This window comes from Orycteropus afer, unplaced genomic scaffold, assembly GCF_000298275.1.
Source record: "Orycteropus afer afer isolate SDZICR_OR568_19922 unplaced genomic scaffold, OryAfe1.0 scaffold00002, whole genome shotgun sequence".
In the NCBI taxonomy this organism is placed as follows: domain Eukaryota; kingdom Metazoa; phylum Chordata; class Mammalia; order Tubulidentata; family Orycteropodidae; genus Orycteropus; species Orycteropus afer.
Genome location: NW_006921589.1, coordinates 23,776,150 through 23,784,640, shown reverse-complemented (window position 1 = coordinate 23,784,640; position 8,491 = coordinate 23,776,150).

Below are 8,491 nucleotides of genomic sequence, written 5' to 3'. Positions count from 1 at the left end.
CCACCACTACTACGTGAGACGAACCCTTGGGTGTCTGTGAGTTCTGTGAGGCGTTACAGTGAAATACAGAACCCTAAGACTGGGGAAATTACTGGGAGGAGGAGGAGGAGGAGTTAATGTCTGAAATGATGGAGTGGCATGGTAGTTTGGACGTTTGGGACATCTTTAACCTCTGCCTTATGGGGACTGGCCTTGTGCTGATCTTTCTGAGAGAAATTGTTCAAGCAAGAAGTGAGGGTGTTGTGGGGACTTCCAAGCTTGTGGTGGAGGTCTTGGACAGACTTGTCAGTCTGGAGGACTGTGTCTTTTAACTTGTGAGATCTGACCTAACTCTGTGAGCTTAGGATCAGGGGAGGAAGTGCTGCATAGGAGCTGGTATCAGACCAGAAGTGGAACAGAGGGGGAAAGAACTGATAATAAGTTGATTTGGATTGCTCACTACAGTTTGATGTCAAAGAAGTGAAAAGAGGGAATTTGATATTTTTCTGCATAGCAAGGTACTTAAACCAATTTTGTAGGCATGAGATGAGTCTAAACTTGCATACCCTTCTGCCTACACTAGTAGAGAATCTGCCTTCAGAAAGACACTCATGCAAATAATGAATTTGAAGTTAGAACTTCTCCTTTTAGAATATATTGTGGCATCTTATTTCCTGGATGAATAAAGCCTGTAAGACTCTTAATAGTCATGTAAGCAAAGTGAAATTCAATTTTAATGTTGATTAATTGAGCTAAGAGATATAGAAAAGCTTCATGAAACTTTGAGTAGACTCATGGGGCTTTCCTGCAGCCTCAAAATTATCTTTAAATGCACCCTAAAGATACAGCAAACCTCTATTTCCCACCCAATTGGTAATATATTAGTAATGGTAGCTTGTTTCTGAGCCTGTTGTGTCTTTTTTTTTTTTTTAACACATAATGCCAGTCATAGTTTTGTTGTAAGTCCCTGAGAACATATTGTGCCTCCTGAGCTACCCAAGTGTCAGTGTCAGATCTAGACTTAGAGTACTTTAAAAACTATCTTCTGCCTTGATGTCTATAGACAATGTCTCGCCCATAGTTAGTCTCCACAAATATTTGTAGAATAAATATGCTGAACATGCTTTACTATTAAACTAGGACAATCAGGTGTAGAGTATATGACTAGCTAAAGACTTTCCTATGAATATCAAGTGGTAGCCTTCAATTAAATTTCCTCTTTCCGAGCTCTTCTTATTTCAATTGAATAAAATTGGATTGAGCTACTAGAGCTACTATTTTATATAAGAAGAAACAGCTTCAAATATCCATTAATAATTGGAATGGGGAAGGTATGAAGTATGAATGTAGGAAAACTGGAATTTGTCAAAAAGGAAATGGAATGCATAAAAATCGACAAGCATTAGTGAGCTGTAATGGACTGGTATTGGGCATTTTGAATAGGACAATCATATGGTTTACCATGCTAGGAATGACAAATTAAGAGGAATGGCATCATATTCATCATCAAAAATAATATTTCAAGATCTATCCTTAAGTATAATACTGCATACTATCCATATACCTGCAAGAAAACCAGTTAATATGACTGTTATTCAAATTTATGCACCAACCACTAATGCCAAAGATGAAGAGATTGAAGATTTTTACCAATTTCTGAAGTCTGAAATTGATCAAATGTACAATTAAGATGCCTGGATAATTACTGGTGATTGGAATATGAAAATTGGAAACAATGTAGGATCAGTGGTTGGAAAATATGGCTTTGGTGATAGAAACAAGGCCAGAGATCCCATGATAGAATTTTGCAAGACCAATGACTTATTCACTGTAAATACCTTTTCTCAAAACAAAAACAGTGATTATACACATGGACCTCACAGTATGGAATACACAGGAATTACATCAACTACATCTGTGGAAAGAGGCAATGGAGAAGCTCATTATTGTTAGTCAGGACAAGGCCAGCAGTCTACTGAGGAACAGACCATCAATTGGTTATATGCAATTTCAAGTTGAAGCTGAAGAAAATTAGAACAAGTTGATGAGAGCCAAAGTACAGCCTTGCGTATTAAATGAATAATTTATAAGGATCACTACAAAACTGATTCCTATGAGGCAGAGTTTAAAGATGTCCCAAATGTGCAACTTTTCCAAACTGCTACACTACTTCATCATCTCTAATATCAACTACTCCCCTCCCTTCAGTATTCTCTTTCCCATTCTTGGGTTCAGTAGTTCACTACAATGTCTTACAAAACTCATGAACTGTATTTACAGTTAAGTGCTTTATTAAGGAAGTAACAGTCTACAAATCGGGATCAGGATCAATTTGGAAATAACAGGAACAACTCAGGACAGAATTTCTTGATCAAGACAGCTTCTTCTAATCCTATGACGCCAGTTTATGTTGGGCCTTGCTGCCACCAGGTCCTGGTGAGGACCTTCGTGGGCAAGTGTCACAACTCTGAGTTCTATAGGTTGGCAAGCCCCACTGCAACTGTGTCATGTTGTCTAGTGCCACTGTCTCTCACTGTCTTCTGTGGTACAGCTCCTCTCTCTCCTTCTCTGTGTCTCTTTTTAAGTCTAGCATTTTTGTTGTTGCTAGGTGCCTTTTGATCATCTTGGACTCATAACGACCCTATGTACAACAGAACAAAACACTGCCCAGTCCTGTACCATCCTCACAATCTTTGCTATTCTTAGCCCATCATTGCAGACACTGTGTCAATTCATCTTGTTGAGGGTCTTCCCCTTTTTCGCTGACCCTTTACTTTACCAAGCATGATATCCTTCTCCAGGAACTGATCCCTTCTGACAACATTTAAGTCTAGCAGAATGGCAAAACTGAACAATCCCCTCCTTAGGGTTCCATACGACTTATTTGCACACCCAGCTCCCACAAGGGTACCATGTACCTTATTTACATTATTAGCAAGCTATCCTATTCCCTTGGTGGACCATATGCACTTCATTTGCATAGTACTACCCACTCATTTGGTGGAAGCTACAAAGACTATGGGTAGAAGGACCATGTTAAATAATCCACTGCAGCGCAAGTATATCCCACCTGAATTTAGAGAGCATCTCAAAAATAGATTTAATGCATTTAACAGTAATGATCAAAGAGTAGACGAGTTGTGGGATGATATCAAAGATATCATACATGAAGAATACAAAAGGTCTTTAAAAAGAGAGAGAAGAAATAAGACCAAAATGGATGCAGAAGAGACTCTGAATCTTGCTTTTGAATGCAGAGTAGCTAAAGCAAATGGAAGAAATGATGATATAAAGAGCTGAACAGAACATTTCAAAGGGCAGCACAAGAAGGCAAAGTAAAGTATTACAATAAATTGTGCAAAGACCTGGAGCAGAAAACAAAAAGGCAAATACACACTTGACGTTTCTCAAGCTGAAAGGGGATACTGCATGGTTTAAAATCAGGATGGGTATACGTCAAGGTTGTATCATTTCACCATACTTTTTCAATCTGTATGCTGGGTGAATAATCCGAGAAGCCGGACTAGATGGACAAGAATGTTGCATCAGGATTGGAGGAAGACTCATTAACAACCTGCGATAGGCAGATGACACAACTTTGCTTGCTGAATGTGAAGATGACTTGAGGCATTTACTGATAAAGATCAAAGACTCCAACCTTTAGTATGTCTTACATCTCAATATAAAGGAAAAAAAAAAAATCCTCGTAACTGAGCCAATAAGCAACATCATGACAAACAGAGAAAAGACTGGATTTGTCAAGGATTTCATTTTACTTGGATCTACAATCAATGCCCATAGAAACAGCAGTCAAATCAAATGATGTATTGCATTGGGCAAATCAGTTAGGAGAGACCCCCAGCCCCTTTTTAAAAAAATTTTTATTGTGATTTGGGTGAAAGTTAGCACAGCAAATTCATTTTCCATACGGTAGTTCACATACATTTTGTCTCATGACATTGACTGCAATATCCCACAATGCAACAGCTCTCTTCCCACTTCCTCCATATAGTTACCTCTTCCCTGTGTCCTTCCCTCCCATGCACTTCTGCCCCTCCAAGCTGTCTCCCTGTACATACACAGCCCTTCTATTCTCCCACAATTGATCTCTCCAAGGAGTGTATGTACCTATTGTAAATGTTCAGCTCATATGCTTGTCTTTTGTTTGGCTGGAAGCCATAGGAGTGGCTTCCATTCCAGGTCTGAAGGGCAGCTAGAGACTATAGTCTCAGGGGTTTCACCAGGCTCTACCAGACTAGAAAACCTGGTCATCCCACCCCCCCCCTTTTTTTTTTTATGATTTTGAGTTTTGTTCCACATTATTATTCTACTCTCTTCAGGATCCCCTCCATAGATACCCCTCCGAGTGGTTGACAGTGGTAGCCGGGCACTATATAGGTTTTCTGGTTTCATAGTTGCAAAAAGGACAAGGAGGCCACATATTCTGACCTCCTAGAACCCCACAAGAGGAAGGCAGAATCACCATCAATAGCCCAAGGCCTATTACTGTGAGGCCAGAAATCTGCCTCCCTCCAGCCCTTTCTCCAACCTTTCCCAAAGCACCCACCACCTCTCTCCTGGGTTCGATAATTCACTGCAGTAGCCACACAGAACTCACAGATTATGAGGTTTATTAGGGACGCACCAGACTACAATTCAAGTTCAGGAAAAACCCTCAGTCTCTCTCCCAGCCCACCATCTCTCAGCCAAGTCTCTCACAGTCTCTTTCCCAGCAGTGCATGTCCCTCGGTGTCTTACTCAGCAATGTGTGTCTCTTGTGTCTCTTTCCCAGCAGCACATGTCTCTTTCAGGAGCGTGTGTCTATTTCAGCAGCACGTCTTCCTCAACTAGCAGTCAGAGAGAGTTCTGCCTCTAGGAGGCTGCCTTTTGAGCTTGGCAGAGTGGTCAAACTAGCCAATCATAGCATCAGAATTCTAAGCACCTGAGATTGAGCCGCCCATAACATTGTGTTATGCTACACCCAACAGAAATAACCCAGGTGGATAACATTTACAATCAGGAGCTCCTCAATTGCTCATTCCACCACTGAGTTTACAATGACTTATGGGTAGAAAAGCCATACTAAGTAAATACTACATATTTACTACACTGCAATAGTCATATAGGCTGAGGATTGCATTGTGTACCAGTCACTTGGACTAATTGTTTCCATGCATGTTTGGCTTTCTTCATTCATTCTTTTTTGCTCTAGATGAGGAGAGACCCATCGTTGCATCTAGATGGCTGCTTGCAAGCTTTTAAGATCCCAGTCACTATTTCCCAAAGTAGGATGTGAAACAATGTTTTTGTGTAGTATGTTTTGCCTATTCATCTTGATATCCTGAGCCCACAGGTCCAATTACTCACTACCTCTGGGTAGCTGGTTGTGGCCAGGAAATGACTACAACCTTGTCCCTTGTCAGCTCTACTATATACCTGGACATTCTTACAGAACCTAGCAATACACTTACAGAAACATTGTCTGTCAACCCTATACATGGTCATGGGCACTCTCCCCCTGCATGTACATACCTAATTGTTCAGCCTGTCCACCCATCTATCCACCTGAATATCAATGTTTGCCATCACTGACAATGCAGTAGTCTATGTGCAAAAGCATTCATCTTTGTTCTGTGTATCTTCCATCCAACTCTCCATGTCTTGTTGTTGTTGTTATTATTTGTCGTCGAGTCAGACCCAACTTATAGTGACCCCTTCTTGGGTTTCAGAGGCGGTATCACTACGGAAGTAGATTGCCCAACCTTCCTTCCGAGGAGTGGCTGGTGGGTTTGAACTGCCAGCCTTCTGGTTAGCAGTCAAGTACCTTAGACACTACGCTACAGAGTTCTATGTCTTAGGAAAGACTTTTTTTTAAAGTGTTACAAAATAAAGATGTCACTTTGAGAAGTAAGGTTCACCTCACCCAAGCCATGATATTTTCAATAGCCTTATATGCGTGTGAAAGCTGGCCAATGAATAAGGAAGACTGAAGAATAATTGATGCATTTAAATTATGGTGTTAGTGAAGAACATTGAATGTACCGTGGATTGGAAGATATTCAGCCAGAATATTCCTTGGGTGGGAGGATGGTGAGACTTCATCTCACATACTTTTGGCATGTTATCAATAGTGACCAGTCCCTGGAGAAGGACATTATTGCAGTGGCTGTATCAATGAACTCAAACATAACAATAATTGTAAGGATGCCCCAGGACTGGCAGTGTTTTGTTCTGTTGTACATAGGGTCGCTATGAGTTGAAACAGACTGGACAGCAGCTATAACAACTATTATATTTATGGTGCATACTTAGTGAAATATTTTCCCAAAAGCTCCTACTCTAGAGGAGAAGACATATTGCCAATGCAAAGATGAGTCCTTTGCTCTGCCTTTGACTTCTGCCTCACTTCCTTCAGGGTCTGTTTATTTCCTTTGTCCCTGGTGTGTTCTTGTCTGTCTTTTACTTCCATATTTGTGCTCTAGTGGTGCAGTGGTTAAGGCATTTGGCTGCTAACCAAAAAGTTGGTGGTTTGAGCTAACCAGCCACTCCACAAGAGAAAGATGAGGCAGTCTGCTTCCAAAAAGATTAATAGCCCTGGAAATCCTATGGGGCATTTCAACTCTGTCCCATAGGGTTGCTATGATTTGGAATCAACTCGACAGCCGTGGGTTCAGTTTTTTTGGTTAATGTATCATGCCTGTCTTTTACTTCCATCTTTGTGCAATGTAGATTGGTATATCCCCAGTGACAGATGGGAAAGGCCTGACTGATCTTTGTCATGGGATTTTTATGTCTAGCATTTTTAGAAATGTCTCTAAATTTGAATTTATGTTGAAAACCACCTTGGAGGGATGATCGTTCCTTTGGGAAGGGAACTCAACCTGATAGCAACCTTATTTTAAAGTGGCAGCTTCTGTGTCTCTTCCCCTCATCTGTGTGAGTTTGTTTCCCAAATTACACCCATCTCACAATCTTGTCAAATAGAACTTTATTTTTGCTTTCCTGGGGTTAAGTTTTACTTTTCTTCCAGTAATATGCAGGTTTTCACTTCGTACTCTTAGAAATCCGTACTATTCTCAGATTGTTGACTTATCTGATAATGTATCTTACCCCTTCCTACTTTTTTTTGCCCCCGTTATTCACTGAACTATCTAAAAATAATTTATCTTTGACCTCTTCTCTTGTAAGCTAGCTGTTGTGTGATGGCCATAATTTTATATCAGAAATTAGGAAAGCTAAGGGTTAGCTCCAATATTCACTCCTTTATTGAGAGGCCACAGAAAATTGTTTCATTTACAAGTTCTTCTTGTAATTTTCTCTTAAGCTCTTAATATACTGCATAATTTTTTTAAAAATTTATTTTTATTGTGCTTTAGGTGCAAATTTACAGAGCAGAGTTAGTTTTACATTCAACATTTCGTATACATTTGGTTTCACTCCCCAATTACCATCCCCACCCCTAACCCACTCTCCTCCTCTCCCTGCCCAGTAATGCCCCCTCCATGCCTCTCATAGTTATGCACTCCTGTGTGTCCTGTTATAGTTAATGAGTGAACAGAGTTTCTAGTACTTGAAACCTTACCTTATAGTTTGTTGACATTGTTTATTAATGGTGATTTGATCTCATCACTTTTGCTCCAAATTAGCCTCTTCATTGCTGATGGCTATTAACCAGGTTATTATTCCAGTTACTCGTCTCCCAAAGTCCTCCAGGTGGGCTGCATGACAGATTACTCAAGGACACACATATGTTGCCTGGGGCAGTAACACTAGTTGCAGATGGACTGAAGTTTGGCCACTGCTACTGATGTGTGTACATCTGCGATTTGGCTTGCAAGTTGATTTTGTGTTAATGTTACATTCTGGATGCCAGATGCCTGAATGAAATGATCTCCTTCTCAGTGACTAGTTACCAAAACAGGTTAACACTGTTTTGATGGTGGTAACTATTGTGTGCTTTCATTTCCACATTGTAATGGAATTCCATCCCTGAGCACTGTTTCTTTTCCATATTGAAATGAGAAGGTAGTGATTCTATATAACAGACTAGCAGCATTTTTTTTTTTTTTTTTTTGTGGTATTTGGCTGGGGTAGAGCAATTACTATTTAAAAGTTTTCTATTTTGTTCGGTTGCCCATTTCCCAGTCCTGGTCTAGAGAAAGCAGACTTTTCTTGAGACTATTTTTTTTTGTCTGAGATGTGAGTTTCTTCATCTTCACATCGGCAATGTCTGAGGCAAAAAGAAAGCCCAGTGAATTCACCATTGTGGCATTCCTCAGGTTTTGAATTCCCTAGCCAATCAGGTTTCTTCTCTCCCCTGTTTAGTCTTCTCATGTTGTTTTTACATACAGTGTCCAGGGTTTTAGTTGTGCTTACTAGGAGGAATAAGAAAAAGTATATCTACACCATTATCCCACAAGTGGAAGTTCCATAATATTTAATTTTACATACATCCAATTTATGGATTCATGTTTATATGAAGACGGAATAAACGTGAATATTGTAATTATGT